Here is a 19,550-nt window from a genome sequence, read left to right on the forward strand (position 1 = left end):
TCACGAGGCTTGTTATTTTCTTCGGCTGGGGAGGTGGGGCAGGGTGTGGGGTGCAGCATAAAAGCAGTCCTTGACTTATCTGTGTCAGCAGGTACCAAGCTGTCTGCTTATCGGTTCACACAGGTTGTCGGTGAGGGTCCTCCAGGTTCATGGCTCTTTCTTGACTCCCTGATGGGCCATAACTGTCCATCAAGGAGCCCTTCTCTCTCTGGGACCTTGACTCCTCTCTGGGTCTCTAACTGGGAGGCAGGGTGCAGGAAACCACTTAACCCCCTGCTCTCAGTACTGCCCCCCACCATCTCTTTTCCTTCCCTCCAACTTGAGAAGGGAGAGATAGTTTCTCTTTCTCTGCTGTGTCTCAACATTTTGTCTGTACCTCAACTCCCCTCCGTTCTCTTGGTGCTTAAGGTTATGAAAAACATGGGAATTCCTGGACGGTCCAGTGGTTAGGACTCTGCACTTTCACTGCCGAGGGCACAAGTTCAATCCCTGATGAGGGAACTGGGATTGAACCTGCATTCAAAAAGTTATGAAAAACAAATGCAGACATCCTGAATGCCTTCTATTTTCTCCTCTGCCCCACCATTTCCAGAAGCTATGAGCATACACCCGCTAGAAGATTGAAAAGGGAGCAGGAGAAGGGGAAATAAGCAGAGGAAGAAAGGAAAACAAAAAGTTAATCTCACAAAAATATCATGCCTCCCCCAATTCAGTTTCTTCACAAATGATTATTATTCCTATTTAAAGACAAAATGTCTTTAAATAGGAATTAAAGTTCAAAATATTTATGCAAGTGACCCAAGATCATGCAACGAACAAGGGGAGGGAGAGCCCATACCAAGATCTGAGTGACTGCTTTGCCCTCATGGCCTCTCCTGAGTGTTGGCCCAAGTGTTTTCACAGGAGCTGTCACCAAGTCAGAAAGCCCATCCTGCCTAATGCACTAATCTGAATCCATGGTCTGGTTGCTGAGTACATCTTATCCTGTTGAATTCAATCCAGTGTATCAGTTTGAAGAAATTGATTCCTTCATTAATCTTGTTAACAATCTTTTCCAAGTTTTTGCTACATGCAAATTTAATAATTATGTTTCCTATATTTGGAAGATTTACAGAGAGGTTCTAGTATACAGTCTGGTCAGAAGAAATGCATGGAAAAAGATATATAGGGAAATGCAAGCATATAGGTGCTTCTGCTATTGCATTACCCAGTTTTCAGAAGCACTCCAAAGCTCGCTTTCACTAGGTGGGTGGGTATTCATTAATGTTTCTGAGAATCCAGTTGTATATATATAATACATTGCTGTTGTAAACTTCACAGTTTCAAAAACTGGGAAACACTCCTGAATTATATAAGAAAATCAAATATGGGAAGAAATGCCATAATGAGAGCTATATTCATCCAGGTAATTATTAATTGCCCTTTTCATTCATTCATTCATTCATTTGGTAAAAATATTAATCACCTACTATATGGCAAGTATTGTTCTAGACACTGTCATGACAGCCGTGAACAAAAATAAAGTTTCTGCGTTTGTCAAGCTCATATTCCACTTGTAGTGGGAGGGGAAGTAGATAGTAAAGTAATAAAAAAATAGAGAGAAAGAGATAAAGAATATAGATGGTGATAAGTTCCATGAAAAAATAAAGCAGGAAGAGATTAAAGAAGATAGGGATGTCAGGTGTTATTTTCTACAGAGTAGTCATGGAAAGCCTCTCTGGTAAAATGTCATTGTAGAAGAGACTTGACTGAAGTGGAGAATAGAGTCAGGCAGTTGTAGAAAGGAAGAGTCTCCCAAACAAGAAGAACAAGCAAGCGCAAATGCTCAGTGGCAGTATGGACTTGTCCTGCGTACCAGAGCAAGGAGAACCGAGAGGCTGAACTTGAGGGAAAAAAATGGAATGTGGTCTGAGAGACAGCAAAAGGCCAAATTTTATGCCTAGTGGGCAAGAAAACAAGCTTTGGATTTTATTGTAAGATAAGTAGTCATTGTAGTAATTTTGACTAGAAAAGAGCACAGTCTGGGGCTTCCCTGGTGGTGCAGTGGTTAAGAATCCACCTGCCAATGCAGGGGACACAGGTTTGAGCCCTGGTCCGGGAAGATCCCATGTGCCGCGGAGCAACTAAGCCCATGAGCCACAACTACTGAGCCCACGTGCCACAACTACTGAGCCCCCATACCTAGAGCCCGTGCTCCACAACAAAAGAAAGCCACCGCAATGAGAAGCCTGTGCACCACCGCAACAAGAGAAAGCCCGCATGCAGCAACAAAGACCCAACACAGCCAAAAATAAATAAATTTTAAAAAATAAATTAAGAAAAAAGAAAGAAAAGAACACAGTCTGACGTATACATAAAATAGACTCTAGGGAGTTCATAAGCATGAGCAGAAGACTATTTAGTAGGCTGCACAATCAAAAAAAAAAAGAGATAATGATGGTTTGAACTGTGGAGGTAGAGATGGAAGTGGTGAGAAGTAATTGGACTTGCGATAGTTTGAAGGAGTTTTGCTGATAAACCGGATACGGAGTATGAGATAAAGCAGAGACAGGGTATACTCTGGGTTTTTCACATATACAGCTGAGTAAATGGAGCTGCTAATAACAGGGTTGGAGAAGAATGAGAGAAAAGCACGTTTGGGGGGGAAAAATCAAGAGTTCAATTTTGGACATGGTTAGTCTGAGATGTCTATTAGACCTTCTAACATGCAACTACCACACTGCCTGGAATATATTAGGTGCTCAATGAAAGTTAATTAATTAATTAAGCAAGCAAGCATTGCATTCTAAGGTTTTACCTGAGATCAATGGCAAGCTTCTTTAGCAATTGTTTGTAGAATAAAATTTCATAGAGGAGTTGGAAGTTTAGTTAAGTCTTGAAGAACGGGTTAGAGTGACAGCAAAAGAGGCAAAGAGTGAGAATTTGAAGCAGGAGAACTATTTTTAACAATGTAGGGAATCCCTGGTGATCCAGTGGTTAGGACTTGGTGCTTTCACCCCTGGGGGCCCAGGTTCAATCCCTGCTCAGGGAACTAAGATCTTGCAAGCCACCTAGCGCAGCCAAAACAACAACAACAACAATGTAGGAAAAGGTGATAAATATCTGAGGGTAAGTGAGCAAACAGTCTGGCTGCATTTGTCAATTCTAGGAAAATAAAGGCTAATTGCTGGTAGACTGTGGAAGGCTTGAAAAGTCAGGCTAAAGAGTTTGTCTCATTTTTAACTGTCTTCTGTTTTTATGTATCTTGTTGGCAAGGGAGTCACATGATGAAAGCAGCGTTTGTGGAGAGCTAATCAGGATGGACTGCAGCAGAGAAGATTTATGCAAGAAGACGGCAGTAACACCAGATGAGAGAATGAATACTGTGCAAACAATGGAAATAGAAACGAAGTAATGGGTTCAAGAGCCTTATGAAGTAATGAAGACTTGATTCTTATCTAGTCCAAACCCACATAAAAGTTATCTAACCTCTTGATGCTTGACATCATGCAGACAAAGTATGGTTGGCTGCATTCTTGTTAATTTATACAATTACACATGATCCTTCGCTATTTGTACATGATACAGGTCTGGGAGTCATTAGGGCTGTTTATCAGGGTGTTGCTTCACCTTCTCTGCACACGGTAGGAGTACTCCAACCTTTCCCTTGGATGTTAGGCAAGATAATGTGACTTGCTTTGGAAGATAGGATGTGAGTATACATGACGTGTATCATTTTGGGACAGAAGTTTTTAAAATATAGAGTGCAATTTGTCACTGTCTCTTCCTTTGACACAGCAACTGGCATCAGCCTGGATTCCAGAATGAGGCTGATGTGGAACGGGTTCAGCCAACCACAGGGGAAATATAGTGTAAGTGACAAATAAGCTTTTGTTCCTATAAGCCACTAAGATTTGGGGTTATTTGTTACTAAGGTAAAATCTAGCTGATGCTGACTGATATAACAACTGTTGTCTAACGAATCGATAAAACAATATACGGTCAAATGTCAAAGATATTTAAATAATGGAAAGGGACCTATTTTATGTGGGGAGTCTTACCTTTCCATTTCAAATGTATTAAACAGCAGATGTATCACTTGAAGTTTGATGATATTCGTTAAGTCTGGCCAAAAAGAGATAAGCATAAACAGGAAGTAAAAGTTTTTATTATGCATTTGCTCAACTGTGTTGATTCTATATAAGTTTTCTGTGATCTGTATTTTAAAGATCAGAGTAGTTTTCCAAGGATTTTGCAGAAAATGGAAAGTGTGTGTGTGTGCGCATGTGTGTGTGTCTGTGTGTCTGTGTGTGTGCGCGCACGTGAGAGAGGAGAAAATCAAATTCCCTATGGAAGAATGACAAACCTGGAGTAGAGGTAAACACTTTGTGAAACCAAAACTAATATCCTTTATTGGTGCAGAAATTTATATCCAAGATACTTTTCTACAATTGGAGAAAAAGTTGATTAATTTTAAAAGCTGATTAATTAAAAAGGATAAACACACTCCTTAACACAAAGAACAGCCTGCTATTTCATTTAGACTTATGCAGCCGATGAATTTATAGAGCAGAACAAACAACCAGTTTTACATTTCAGATGTGTTGGAACTGACAGAGACTCTCCTTGACGAAACTCTAGACAGATTCCTGTGAACCTGACTAGGCCCCATCCTTGGGCATTCCTCGAAAGTCTAGTTTTAGTGAGAATCCCACTAAGTCAGTTTAGCCAGAATCCCCGCCCTCAGTATATGATCTGATTCCTCATCCTCACACCCTGCCAGGTAGTATCTGATCATCCTGGCTTCTCTTTGGCAAGAATTTTGTCATGTTGGTTTAGGCAGAAATTTCCGTTTACCTCTGTTGTTCCCTCTCAGTAATTTTCCATCTACCCTGCTACTTACTATAAATCCTCACTTTTCCTTGCTGTATTAGGAAATGAATCCAGTTCTATACTGAGGTCTCTTTTCCCTGTTGCAATAATTCCTAATTAAAATCTGCTTTTACCACTTTAACTACTATCCAGCTCTGGTTTTTCTTTGACAGAACACATTTCAATGATTTTCTTAAAAAGAAAATGCAATGGGAACCCATAGAAGTATTATCTAGATATAACTAAGCAGTCACTGCTTTAAAAAAATGTGAAAACCATTCCTGGAACAAGGTGTTTTAATTTGGATTGGTTACCTATAGAAAGCACCTTCAGCTGAGACCTGATTGACAAAATGGAACCAGCTATACAAAAATTTGAGAGAAGGGCATTCACAGCAGAGGAGTGTAGCTACTACAAAAATCTAAGGCAGGAACACATTTAAATGTTTAAAAGTTGTGGCTGGGGACTTCCTTGGTGGTCCAGTGGCTAAGACTTTGCACTCCCAATGCAGGGGGCCCGGGTTTGATCCCTGGTCAGGGAACTAGATCCTACATGCTGCAACTAAGAGTCCGGATGCCACAACTAAAAAAGATCTCGCATGCTGCAGCGAAGATCCCACGTGCCACAACTAAGACTCTGCACAGCCAAATAAATAAATATTAAAAAATAAATAAATAAAGGTTGTGGCTGGAGCATAGTGGGTAAAGGGGAAAAATAGAAAATGAGTGCAGAGATATAAGCAGGGGTCAGATTTTATAGTCTTATAAATCAGGTTACAGAGTTGGAATTTTCTTTTAAGTACTATGGTATGCTATTAAGGAGTTTAAATGGGGATCTGACAGTTGGAAGCGGGGTTGAGAATGGATTAAAAAGAATAATGGAGGCATGGTGACCACTTAGGTGAGTATTACAGAGGTCTGGGGTAGGCAGTAATGGTGGCTTGGATTAGGGTGTTGGTTGTAAAGATGGAGAGTGAAGTAGACAGATTCAGGACAAGTTTTGGAGGTTGAGGTGACATGAATTATAATGGTTTGGATGCAGGATGCTGAGGAATCAAGGAGGGCAACTGGGTTTTAGTCTTGAACAGCTGAACGGGTGGTGGTGGGTAAAGGCTGACACTGCGGAAGGGGTAGTTTTGGAGGAAAGGGGACATGTTGAGTGTGAGATGACTACAGAGTCTAAGTAGAGATACTAAATAGACAATTGGTTTATGTATCTGGAGTTTAAGGAGTAGATGTGGGAATCATCAGCATACAAGTGACATTTAATGCTCTTAGAATGAGTCAGAGTGTTATCCAGGGTGACATATAGAGAAGAGAAGGGAGCTGAGACCATGCCCTGGGACAAGCCAATGCATAAAGAGGAAGAAGGGCCAGCAAAGAACACAAAGAAGGAGTGACAAGTGAGGTAGAACAAAAACAGGAAAATGCATTTTCATAGAAACCAAAAGAACATGTTTCAAGATGGAAGACGAGCTCAGCTATGTTAACATCGCTGATAAAACTCTATGTTGCCACATCCATCTATGTTGGATGTGGCAACATAGAGCTCCCCGGTGACTCACAGGAGCAGTGTCTGTGGAGTGGTGAGACCAGAAACCATAATGAAAGAGGCTGAGGAACAATTGGCAATATTCAAATTTTTCAAGATACATAGCTTTGAAGCAGAGCAGAACAATGGAACACGGTATTCTTGAAAAGGAGTGTGGCACAGATGTTTCTCTCCAAGTGGAGATGCAACAGTATGTTTGTAGTTTGATATAAATGATTCAGGAAAGAAGAAGAAACTGATGACAATAGGAGTGGAGGGTAACTGCAGGGGTGGTGTCCTTGAGAAGCAAGAGGGAACTGGGAACGAAGCCGGAGTGCATATGGAGGACTTGGTCTCCAGTAGTTCCCATCACACTATCCAAGAACGGTGTCTGCAAGATAGTGATTGCATTGATGGATCACTAACATCAAGCAAGAAAGCGAACTCATGGTAGGACTGAGATGTGGTGAAAACCCTAGATAAGACTGAAGAATTGTTAGAATTCAGATGAAAGAGCAAGTGAGCTTTGTTCAGTTTTTAGGAAGGAAGAAGTTGACTTAGATTTTTAAATCCCTCTTTTCCTAAGCAGAATGATGACTAGTTTAAAATTTTAACTGCTTGAAGAAATAGGTATAACATCATACAAATTTATACAAATTATTTTTCAGTCAAAGATACCTATTCACATGTAAACTTTTGGACATATTTTGTCTACAAGTTTATGCATAGTTAATTGGATCGCTGATTATTCATTTGATATTTGCTGTGCCAACTGGTATGAAATATCACCAGAGTTTGGACTTTTTACTTTCTTTAACAGTGCTTTTAATCACACCTTCTCTCTACTGGTCTTGGAGAAGCTACTTTTATTGTTAGTAAGAATTGTCTGACAGAGTCAGAACAATTGGAAACAAAGAAAAGCACAATCCCAGGCCAAGAAATATAACTGAAAATAAGACATGCTGTTAGAACATAGATGAGAAAAAGGATTGAGGAATCAAATTTGTTTAAAATGAAGCACATGGAATTTAACTTTGGAATAGAGGTCTCAGAGAGTAAAAAATCAAGAGGTTAGAGGCCCTGAATCCAGAAGAATAAGCGATAAACTTGGGGTCCAGTAGAAAGCAGAGCACAGTGGGAAAACACACACGCTTGGGAACCACAGAAGCAGGAATATAAACCCAATCTATAAACCCGGTCTCTACTGTTCACTCATTAGGTGGGCTTGGCAAGGACTGGCCTCTCTGAGCCCAACTCCATGTCTATGAGGGGAAATAAATGATGCCTATCTTCATTAACTGTTATTATGCTTAGAGGTAGTACTTGTAAAATGTGTGGCAGAACTGGAGCTTAAAGATGATAGGAGCTATCGTTATTAATAATAATTTCAAAGTAGAATCGCATTTTTCAATGGAAAAAAAAAAAAAAGATCCCCTCAGTGAAGAAGGCAAGATTTACTACCAGAAAAACTAGTTAATTCATACCAATTTGTATTCTGTGACTCTGTTTAGTATCTGACCGTTCCCACCCTGGTTATCGTTTGTAGCCAGCAGTCCTTGAATTGTGGTGTAATAGATTTTGCTATCTCAAATGTCATTGTCTGGCTGAACTGCTATGGAGTAAAGTACACACATCGTGGACTGTGGAAGTGTGATGTGATCACTGAAGATTGCTTAGTGTTTTTTCATGTTTACAGTGCAAATGTACAAGCCAGGTAAACTGGGTGTTCAGCCCATCTGAACTGAAACCCTTGAAACACAACAATTTTGTGAGCAATACCATCATCAGAAACAACTTTTTCTGAGTTCTCTATAAACCAGCCCTGTTTTTGATTAACAAGAAAATTACAACAAACTCTGGTTCTCATAATTTCTCTAAAGTTCCATTTGTATACTTGCTGTCTGTATTACATACATTTTTTTGTAATTTCTTACTTATTTTATTGAAACATTCCAAAATGCCTTTTCAAATTACAGTTAAAATGGTGTATTGAGCTATATCAAAATTTTTATTGTAATATAAACATTACATAAATTCACCATTTTAATTATTTTTGAGTGTACAGTTCACTGGCGTTAAGTTCATTCACATTGCCTGTCAACCATCACCACTATCCATCTCCAGAATTTTTCATCTTCCCAAACTGAAACTGTATATCCATTAACAGTAACTCCCCGGTCTTCCCACTCTCTAGCCTCTGGTAAACTCTATTCTACTTCTGTATCTGTGAATTTGACTATGCTAGGTACCTCATATATTTTTTCCTTTGTGGCTGCTTTATTCCTGCTGGAAGCGCACACAAGTTTAAAAAGTGGCCAGTAAATCCAAGGCTTTTGAAGTGGAGTGAAAGTGGGTGGTCAGAAATTGGACGAGTTTGGCAGAGACCATCCTGATTTCCCATAAAGATTGATGACCCTGTGCTACTGTCGTTTCATCTCTGATGACAGGTCAGAGAATTATGAATGTAGATAATAATTTCCCTATTGCAGAACTTAATTTCTATCATTGAAATTTTGCAACATCTCTTTTGGAGAACCAAAAAGAAATTCAACCTGGAGGAAAATAGAACAAATTCAACGCACCTCTCACACCCCTTTTCCATATCTCTTAGCCAGCATTAAATATTTGAACAAAAACAAAAACAAAAAAAATGATTGGAATGCTACCTGGTAAATGAGAGAAGTGTACTTCTGCAGAGTTAACAGCTAGCAAAATCTTACTTCCAATAAAAACTTTTGCTTTGTAGACTATTTTAATATGCCACAGAATGAATAATTATGTTTAAAAAGTAGCAATAAAATTAAAGGAGACAAGAAGGAGGTGCCTGCCATGAAAGCCAGAATTGAAAACTTCGTTTGAAGCTGTAAAATATCATTAATCTTTGAGTGAAGTGAAAACAATCCTCCCTCTCTTCTCACATAGACAGCTGCTAATAGTTAGGTAGTTTCAGGAAAAAAAATATTTTGACATGGAAAATGTTAGTGCATTTAGGCATGGGCAACTATGTCTAGAATCCAAACTAATTCAACCAATAAAATATTTTTTAAAATGAATTTCATTAAAAATATATTTAATCATTATATTCCACAGTATTACCCATAATGATTTTTTTTCTTAATTGTTTCTGAACCGTATTTATACATTTATAATCAGCTTCTCTTCTCCCTTTTAAAAAATAATGGCTGGTATCAAAGAAATCATCATTTATACCACACGTTGTTTTTGTTTGTTTAGTTTTAGTTTATAAGCATCCCCAAGTAAGTATGTTAAATTTAATATAGCTACTGTTTAAATGCAAAATGCCACTTATAATGTATAAAGTTGTACTGTTAACTTATATATTCCTCTTTTTATATGTGGCCATTGATTTAAGTGGAAATCTTTGCCAAAATTTATAAGAGTCATGTCTGTGAGCCCATGATCATTTTTATGGTTTCCCCAAATGAACCTGAATCTCGGATCTTGCTTTCTCTGCACAGCTAGACTCAACAAACTTTTATAATCAAGGCAGAGGTCATTGCTTTGGGTAGGAACAGTCTCCACTGGAACTCAAGAGAACTATTAATCTATTCCTCTTGGACATTGTTTGGTCTTCAGCCTTTTTCATCACACTCACACGGGGAACTGTACAGTCATATCCTAAAATGGCTAGATTGACTATTCAAATATAGTTGAAATGGCCACTGCATTTTAAAGGAGACATTACCCTTTCAGTGAATCATTATAAAAGCAGGCAAGATAATATACAATTATTTTCCGTAATCCTTTGTTTTTAACTCTCAGAGCTAGGTTAATGAAATCTAGAATTTCTTACATTTAATTATTAGAAAATCAACATTTGCTGAGTTTAAGGTATATAGAACTCAATGAGAATATTTGATATTTCATAGAAAGTGGAGTGATAATTCCAGACTAAAAGACCATTTTTTGGTTTTGTTTTTTTTGTTTGTTTTTTGTTTGTTTGTTTGCTTTTATTTTTATTGGGCTGTAGGGGATGGGTTGGGAAATATCTCTGCAAGTGATGCCCTATTAGGGAAATGTCCATTCTGCTTTCCCTGGGGCAGCTTTCGGAGCTTTTTCTTTTTCTTGGAGCTGCTGCTCTCGCTGGCAGCATCCTCGTCAGGTCCACTGCTGAGTGGCTCCTCCTTGGAAGGGAATTCCCTCTTTTTCTTAAGGACTCTCTTGTTTCCTGACTCTTCAGGGTCACTAACTGGTTCCTCTTTGGGGAAAGGTTTCTTCCTCTTGGTAAGACTTCCACTGCCAACTGTAAAAGACCATTTTTTGTGTGTGTGCTATTATTTACAGCCAATTTTCAAATGTGTTAATCCGATTTTGAACAGTGTAATAAAGTTTCCTTTTTAGATCTCACTGAAAGGGATGATAAACATAAAACATTGACTAATTATGCAGCCTGGCACAGAGTAGGTATTCAATAAATTGCGGTAATTATTATTGTTAACAAAAGTATTACATTCTACTTTTGTAGTATTCTTTTGTCATCAAAACAGTTTCCCATTCCTGTCATTAGAATAAAGAATTGGATACCATGTTTTCATGAATTACTTATTCATTTTTTTTGTGCATCTAAAGTTCTTCCTAAAAAGGTAAGCTTCTTTTTTTCAAATCAAACTTAACCTTAAATTTCTGCCTCACATTATAGGTAATTTACTAATATATTCATGCTATATTTCTTTCCTGTTTGGTCACGTTTCACCTTGTCTATCTTGTGAAACTTATAATTACTTACATTATGTATTTTCCTTAATGTTTATGTGTCAAATAATGATATGTTAAAATTAATATTTTGGCTTAAATTGATGAGCTATATATTACATAAATATGAGTTATGAGCTCTGTAATTATATGTAAATATATATGGTTTGAATTTAATCTAAGTTTGAAATACAAGAATATTTTTTCTTTTCTTGGTTTTTGGATGGAGTTATTGATTAGAATTCTAAAATTCACATTTTTTAATATAATCTCTATTAGTCCTACAATATTATAGCTATGGAAGCATAGTATAAATGAAAGAAACATTGCTTTTGGAGTGAAAATGAATATGAACCCTTACCAAAATTCCAGAGGCGCTCAGCTGAATGGCGTGTAGCATGGTCCACGGGGACGTTAGAGCAGGATCATCTCGTGCATCCCATGAATACGCATCATAGCTGCTATGTGTCACAACTGCTGTCTAAAAAGTTTGAACACTTAATTTTGGTAAAATTGGAATTATAGCAACACCTATTCCACACATAGTGCAGATCGTGTTAGATAATAGGTGGAGCAATGCCTGAAAAATTGCAAAATCTAGGCAAATGTTTGTTATTATTTGAATCTTTTCCATGTGATTTTAATTGCTTTCAGAATTCTGGTTTTTGGATGTCAGGAGCCAAATCCAAATAACTCCATGTTTGATGATGTTAGGAAGCACTTATGATATTGAACCATAATAAATAAAAAGGATCCTAAGTGGGTAAAATCCTGGCCACTATAAGAGAGAACACAAAGACAAGACCTCAGGCAGAGATGACAGAGGTCAGTCAGAGTTCTTCAAAGCAAGTAGAAACCTCCAAAGTCTAAACCAATGACCTATTGTTTGTTTGGGACAACTAGATCAGGGGAGACTGGATGATCTCTCAAGCACCCCTGAACCCCGCTGGCATCATGTTCTGGAAGAAGAGGCAAGACTGAATGAGAAAATGTAAAAACATAGCACCTTGGCAAGAAACAGTCCATTGGTATGGCAGTGTGGTGGAGAAACTCCCAGTGCGTTAACAGTCCTACAACTGTCAATTTTCATCAAGCAAATTTAAGACAAGTCACATGCACACACACACACTTTTTGTCATATGAATTTTTTTCTCTTGAGCTATGGAATCTTCCAGATGCCGGCTAAAAAACAAAATCAAACAAACAAAAACCACAGCAACTGAAAGCCAAAAAAACTAAGCAGAGACATGTTACCACACACCTCATGGAGACAGTTTTCATAATTTGAGTCCAGGCAAGTTCCAGACTACTAGACAAAAACACTGACACTGCTCAGAAGAGCAAAACAGATTCCATGGTTTCTTGAGTGCCTAATTTCCAACTAAAATTTATTAGTTTTGAAAAAAGTTATACAAAACAAAAACAAAAACCAGGGAACAGACCTGTTGATAGTAACTTAAAGTGGGCCCAGAGGTTCAATTTAACAGTTATAAACTTCAAAACAGTACTAAAAGTATATTCAAATAGTGAAAGGAAATTTGTTCAAATAATTTAAAAATATATATATTAATGAGTAAACATTTGGGGATACCAATAGAACAATGGAAATTATTTTAAAAAACTAAAAATTCTAGATCTAAAAAGTACAATAGAGACTTCCCTGGTAGTCCAGTGAGTAAGACTCTGCGCTCCCAAAGCAAGGACCTGGGTTAGATCCCTAGGTGGGGAACTAGATCCCACAGGCATGCCGCAACTAAAGATCCTGTGTGCCGCAACTACGACCCAGCACAGCCAAAATAAATAAGTAAATAAATATTTTTTAAAAATTAAAAGTACAATAACCAAAGTAAAAAACTGGCAATAAGCTCAACTGTAGATTTTAGATGACAGAAGAAAAAAATTAGTGTACTTGAAACAGGTCAATAAAAACTAACCTGTCTGGGACTTCCCTGGTGGTGCAGTGGTTAAGAATCCACCTGCCAATGCAGGGGACACGGGTTCGAGCCCTGGTCCGAGAAGATCTCACATGTCGCAGAGCAACTAAGCCTGTGTGCCACAACTACTGAGCCTGTGCTCTAGAGCCCGCAAGCTACAACTCCTGAGCCTGCATGCCACAACTCCTGAAACCTGCACGCCTAGAGCCCATGCTCTGCAACAAGAGAAGACACTGAAATAAGAACCCTGCACACTGCAATGAAGAGTAGCCCCACTCACCGCAACTAGAGAAAGCCTGCACACAGCAACAAAGACCCAATGCAGCCAAAAGTAAATAAATTAAAAAAAAATTAATTTATTAAAAAAAAATTAACCTGTCTGACAAGTAGAAAAAAAGGAAAAATTGAAGAATATGAAAACATTTTTGTGACAATATCAAGTGTTGCAGCACACGTGTAATTAGCGTTCCAGAAGGAAAAGACTGAAGAAATGGGCAGAGAAAAACATTTAAAGAAATAATGGCTTAAATTTTTCTTAATTTGTTGGAAAACATAAACTTATAAATCCTAGAGGCTCTGTGAAACCTAAGTAGAATAAAAACAGAGAAAATCATACTCAGGCACTTCAGATTCAAACTAATGAAAGCCAAAGGTAAACAGAAAGTCTGAAAACAGCAAGAGAGAATGAAATATTACCTAGAGAGAGATAATAGTATAATTAACGTTTGACCTTTCATCAGTAACAATGGAGGCTAGAAAATATTGGGGTGATGTATTCAATTTTCTGAAAGAAAAATTATTATTCAAGATATCTGTACTCAGAGAAATTATCTTGTGAAACTAAAGCTAAATTAAAGACATTTTGAGATTAAAATAATTGAGTGAAGTTAATTCTAGCTACACTATTTAAAATGCAATTGAAAGCCCTTCAGACTGAAGGAAAATTGCACCAGAGGGTAATTCAGATATGCTGAAAGGAATAAAGAGCACTGGGAAAGATAAATATATGATATATGATATATGAGTTAACACAAATATATCTATTTTATCTTTTTTTATAGGCTTTAAAAATATATATTTGCATATTTAAAGCCAAATTTATACTACTGTATTGTTGGAATTATAATGTATAGAGTTGAAAACAATGCAAAGATAGGAGGGATAAATAGAACTATAATGTCAAAAGTTTCCTATATTCAATTGGAAGTCATTTCAGTATTAATTAGGTAGATTTTGATAAAAGTTGCATTTATGATCCCTGGAGTAATTACTAATAAATTAAGACATAAAAATGTCAATATAAGATTTATATTAATATACTGCAAATGTTTGCTTAACACAAAAGAAAACAAGGAAGGAGGGGTAGAGGAACAAAATGAAACAAAAATAACAGCAAAATGGCAGACTTAAAATCCACAATATAAATAATTTTATTAAATGTGGATATACCAAACACACAAAATAAAAGGCAGAAAATGTAAAACTGGATTTAAAAAGCAGGATTCTACTCTATGCTGCTGAAAAGAGACACATAAATAGGTTGAAAGAAAAGGTTAGAAAACAATGTACACGCAAACAATAAGCATAAGAAAACTGAAATTGCTATCTGAATATCAGACAAAATAAAATTCTAGCCCCAGAATATTACTACATAAAAGTGGAGTATTTCATGAAGTTAAAAGATTCTATCCAATAGGAGATGCAACAATTTTAAATGAACATGCACCTAATAACAGAGTTCCCCAAACTGGCATAAATGAAAGGAGAAATAGATACATTTAAAACTTTAGTAAATGATTTTGTAGGGGAGCAGAATTTGCCACCCCAAAATATGTCTCTTTGGCATATTAATTATTTTAAGCTGCCTATTTTCTAAGAAACAGCCGTCATGGGAGATACTCTTAAAACCAAGTAGGAGTTGCCTTTTTGTAAAAAACATTTACATTTACAAGAGAAACTTCCATTTGTAAGGGTGTTTCCCTCAATTACCAAGAAGAAAAGGATGATTAATATTCTAGAAGCCCTTATCAATGGAGAAGACGGTGACTTAAATCTGCACAACCTTACCCTTGTTTACTGTGCTTTTCCTGGCAACCCCCCATAACTGACTCTCCCCACCCTCAACATCCTCTTTTAGCTTTAGTTGAAGATGGTATTTAAGGTGAGAACTTCAGCTGTTTTAGCGAGTTACTCAGTTTTCTTTGGTCTCTCCCATGTACACATGTTATTAAACTTCTGTTTGATTTTCTCCTGTTAATCAGTCTCATGTCAATTTAATTCTTAAACAAGTCGGAACCAGAGGGATAGAGGAAAACTTCCTCCACCCCCAACAATTTCAGTACTCCTCTCTCAGTATCTAATAGAAAAAGAAGACAGAAAATTGGGAGGAATATGGAGGACTTCAACAATTATCAACTAACTAATTGACATGCATAAAAGACACCATACAGCAAAAACATGATACACAATTTTTTCAAGCATACTTGTAATATTTACCACAAAAAAGTTTTGTTAAACTTAAAGGATTGAAAGGAAGTGTGTTCTTTATGTTGGGGAGAGAAATATTCCTCCCCAACTTCCCCTCCTAGTTCTTTTGGCCAGTCAAATAATTAAAATGGCATAAGGCAGATTAACAGGAGAAAAATCAAGTTTATCAAGCACATATGGGAAATTCACAAAAGCCTGAAGAAACCCAAAGACAGTAAGTCAAGATGAGGTATATATGTCATTCTGGACTAAGGAGAAGGAAGTAGGGGTCTGGGACTTCACAGGGAAGTAAGGTAATTCACAGGAAGATGAAAAGAGTTAATGTTCATTAAATAAATGTTGGCTGAGCCACCTAGAGACAATGGGACACAGAGAGGACTTTGATCAAAAGGGCCTTGCTAGGTTTCTCCCTGCCTACCATACAAGTTCATAGTTTACTATAGTTATCTATGGTGATATCTTCTTCCTGGAGCAGGCCTTCTATCTTAAATTCTGTAAGGCAGTAAAGGGGAATTCCAAAACTTCTTCTTGAATCTTTTGGGCCTTGGTTGATTTCAGCTTGAAATAATCCACATGCCAGAGTGGCATATCTTGGGGTGGTCAGCCTTAAACCCTATCATCTAACAACAAAAAAATTGAATTCAAACAGAAACATAGCTGGAAATTCCCTTTAATATTTAGAAATTAAACAACTTGGCAATTAAACAAATACTTGGAAATTAAATTAACCCATTGGCCAAAGAAGAAATCAAAAGGGGAATTAGAAAATATTTTGAGATGAATGATAATGAATGTACAATATTGCAAAATTTGTGGAATGAAATCAAAGCAGTGCTTAAAGGGAAATTTATAGCATTCAATACTTACATTAGAAATGGAAGATCTAAAATCAATGATATAAGCTTTCAATCTAAGAAGCTAAAATTAAATCCTTTCTAAGTAGAATGAATGAAACAAAGAAAGAGCAGAAATCAATGAAATAGAATAGAGGAATAAGGAAAATAAGTGAAATAAGAAGAAATAGGAAATTTTTGAAAATTTGGATAAAATTGATGAAACTCTAGCTAGTCTGGTCAATAAAAAAAGAGGAAACACACAAATTATCAATGTCAGGAATGAAAGAGATGAGAGTGTTGCTGAATGCAAGTTCCTGTGCTTGACACACAGTGAGGCCAAACAAACAGAAACACTGGAGTCTAGAGCAGAGAAAGGCAAGGCCCAAACAAGGAGAATGGGTGGCTCATGCTCAAAAAACCCCAAACTCCCCAATAGTTCTCAGGGAAGAGTTTTTATAAGCAAAACTGGGGGTGAGAACTGCAGGGTGTGACTTTCTTCTGGTTGGTTGGTGGTGAGGTAACAGGGTGGTGTTCCAGGAATCTTATCCTCAGCCTGAAGTTACCATCCTCCACCTGGGTGGGGGCTTTAGTTCCTGTAGAAGAACTCAGAGATATGTACCAGATTGTTCTGTTTATCCCTTGAGGAGGAACCAGGACCCTGTCCCATGCTGCACTCTTGTTTCTTGACTGCTCATTCTTTGTTTTTACATTCCTTCCCTTCCCTGATTAGTAACTGTTTGAATCTGCCCTTTGGAACTCAGGGAAGGTCTAGGAGGCTGAAGCCTTTATCCTACAGAGATGAAACGGGGGACATGGAAAGGCTTTCATACCCAGGAGGATCCGACATGGTCCTGCTCAGTTTCAAGAGGATTCTACAGATATCAAAAGATAATATTATGGAAAATCTTATACAAATAAATATAATACTTTGGTTAAATGAACAGTTTCCTTGAAAAAAAGAAAACTGTCAAAATTTGACTCAAGAAGAAACAGAAAATCCGAATAGCCCTACTTCAATTCAAATATTGAATTAATAATTAAAATGCTTTCTATAAAGAAAAGTCTGAGCCTAGATGGCTTGATTGGTAAATCCCATCAAACATTAAAGAAAAAAGTAATATCAGTTCTACACAAATTCCGTCAGAAAATAGAAGAAAAGGGAACATTCCCCAACTCATTTTATGAGCCCATTATTCGTCTGATGCAAAAATCAGAAAGGAAAAAAGAATTCAGGATAAGAAAACTACAGACAAATATTCCTCACCAGCTTAGTTGCAAAAATCCTTAATGGTATTAACAAATTAAATACAACATGACACAAAGAACATAAAAAGGGGAACACAATATTTGTGTCTGAGATAGAACATGTAAGTTGGGAAATTTTCCAAATAAGAGAAGGAAAGGAGAAGAGTGTCAAATAAAAGTGGATTCACATTCTGCTTCCACTTGCTTTATAACTCTGGAAGTTTACTTAATCTCTGCTTACCAACTATAAAATAGGAAGAAGAAAACTCATCTCATGGGGTTGTTGTGAGGGATTAGTGAGATAATGTATACACATTGCTTAAGCAGAACCCAGAGCATGGCATAAGTTCAATAAACTTTAGCTGTAGATATGATGCTGAGAAAAGAGTGAGAAGCAGCACAGAATCAGAAAAGCACAGCCATGCTTGGGAAAGACTAAGTCTTCTTTTCTTGGATGACTAGATGGGAAGTAAGGGAATCAAGTATTCAGATAGGAAACAAAGAGTTCATATTTTGAAAATCATGTTAAATAGGTTGTGGTTTTCATCCTACACTCATCAATGGATAGTTGAATCAGGTAGTGAAGTATTCAAAACTTTAAGAAGACTACTCTGGCAGTGTAGAAAATGGGTTGAATGTTTAATATATTTATGTGTTTATTGCAATAGTCTAGGCAGGGAAATTGGCAGTAAGGCTTTTTCAGTGAAAATAAATGTTTTGAACACTGCCAAGATAGAATCAAGGGATCTTGGATTTTGATGTCAAAAGTGGAGATGAAATGGTCCTGAGGCTTGTGCCTGGATAAACAGAAGGATGGTAATTCCAGAATTAGAGGAAAAAGTGTAGGCATTCTTTTCCAGAAAAAGACGGTAAGCCACTTATGGGATTAAAGGGATGCAAATCTCCCTTTCTGCATCTAGTATGCTCTGCACCCACTGGAACCTTCTGGTGTTTAGGCAAGACATTTAACTTCTCTTAGCTTCAGATGACTTATCTCTACTTGAAACAGAAAAAGAGACAGAGACAGAGACACAGAGAGAGATAAACAGAGACAAGAGAGACACAGAGAGAAATTAACAAATGCCTGACATGATCACAGACTGCTCTATTTCAGTGAGGATAAAGACCTATGAAAACATGAATACGACTGTTTTATTCAAATAGTATGTAATCTAATCACATAGAGTATTTGTTTAAGGGAGGCTGTGTTCTAGTTTAGAGCATGCTTTTCTTACAGCCAAAGGCAGCCTCTATGTGTCCGCACTGTGGTCTGAGGTTGTAGTTCAGGGGAGCATCACTCATTCCGTAAAAGAAGAGAGTCTTTGTTCCCCTTCCTCATGCTGTCACTGAAGAATTAAATACTGTATAAAGTGACTTGCCTCGGGTTTATGCAAACCCGCTATGAATTAGAAGGACAATAGGGGAGACCTTCAAGATGGCAGAGGAGTAAGACGTGGAGATCATCTTCCTCCCCACAGATACATCAGAAATACATCTACACGTGGAACAGCTCCTACAGAACACCTACTGAACGCTGGCAGAAGACCTCAGACTTCCCAAAAGGCAAGAAACTCCCCACATACCTGGGTAGGGCAAAAGAAAAAAGAAAAAACAGAGACAAAAGAATAGGGATGGGACCTGCACCAGTGGGAGGGAGCTGTGAAGGAGGTAAGGTTTCCACACACTAGGAAGCCCCTTCTCGGGCAGAGACTGCGGGGGGCAGAGGGGGGAAGCTTCGGAGCCACGAAGGAGAGCGCAGCCACAGGGGTGCAGAGGGCAAAGCAGAGAGACTCCCGCACAGAGGCTCGGTGCCGACCAGCACTCACCAGCCCGAGAGGCTTGTCTGCTCCCCCACCGGGGCGGGCGGGGACTGGGAGCTGAGGCTCGGGCTTCGGAGGTCGGATCCCAGGCAGAGGACTGGGGTTGGCTGCGTGAGCACAGCCTGAAGGGGGCT

The 19,550-nt window shown here is 37.9% G+C and overlaps 1 protein-coding gene across 1 annotated transcript in view; it reads left to right on the forward strand.

Annotated features, from left to right (window-relative positions):
* LOC309635171 (uncharacterized protein) overlaps positions 1-19,247 on the forward strand; it is a gene marked incomplete at its 5' end in the record, with an annotated part of 53,976 nt that extends 34,729 nt beyond the window's left edge. Inside the window, one exon of the mRNA XM_082406054.1 lies at positions 1,321-19,247. The remainder of the gene's footprint in view (positions 1-1,320) is intronic.
* Between the last annotated feature and the right edge of the window lie 303 nt (positions 19,248-19,550).

The sequence above is a fragment of the Balaenoptera borealis genome, assembly GCF_965194805.1.
Source record: "Balaenoptera borealis genome assembly, chromosome: 9".
Classification (NCBI taxonomy): domain Eukaryota; kingdom Metazoa; phylum Chordata; class Mammalia; order Artiodactyla; family Balaenopteridae; genus Balaenoptera; species Balaenoptera borealis.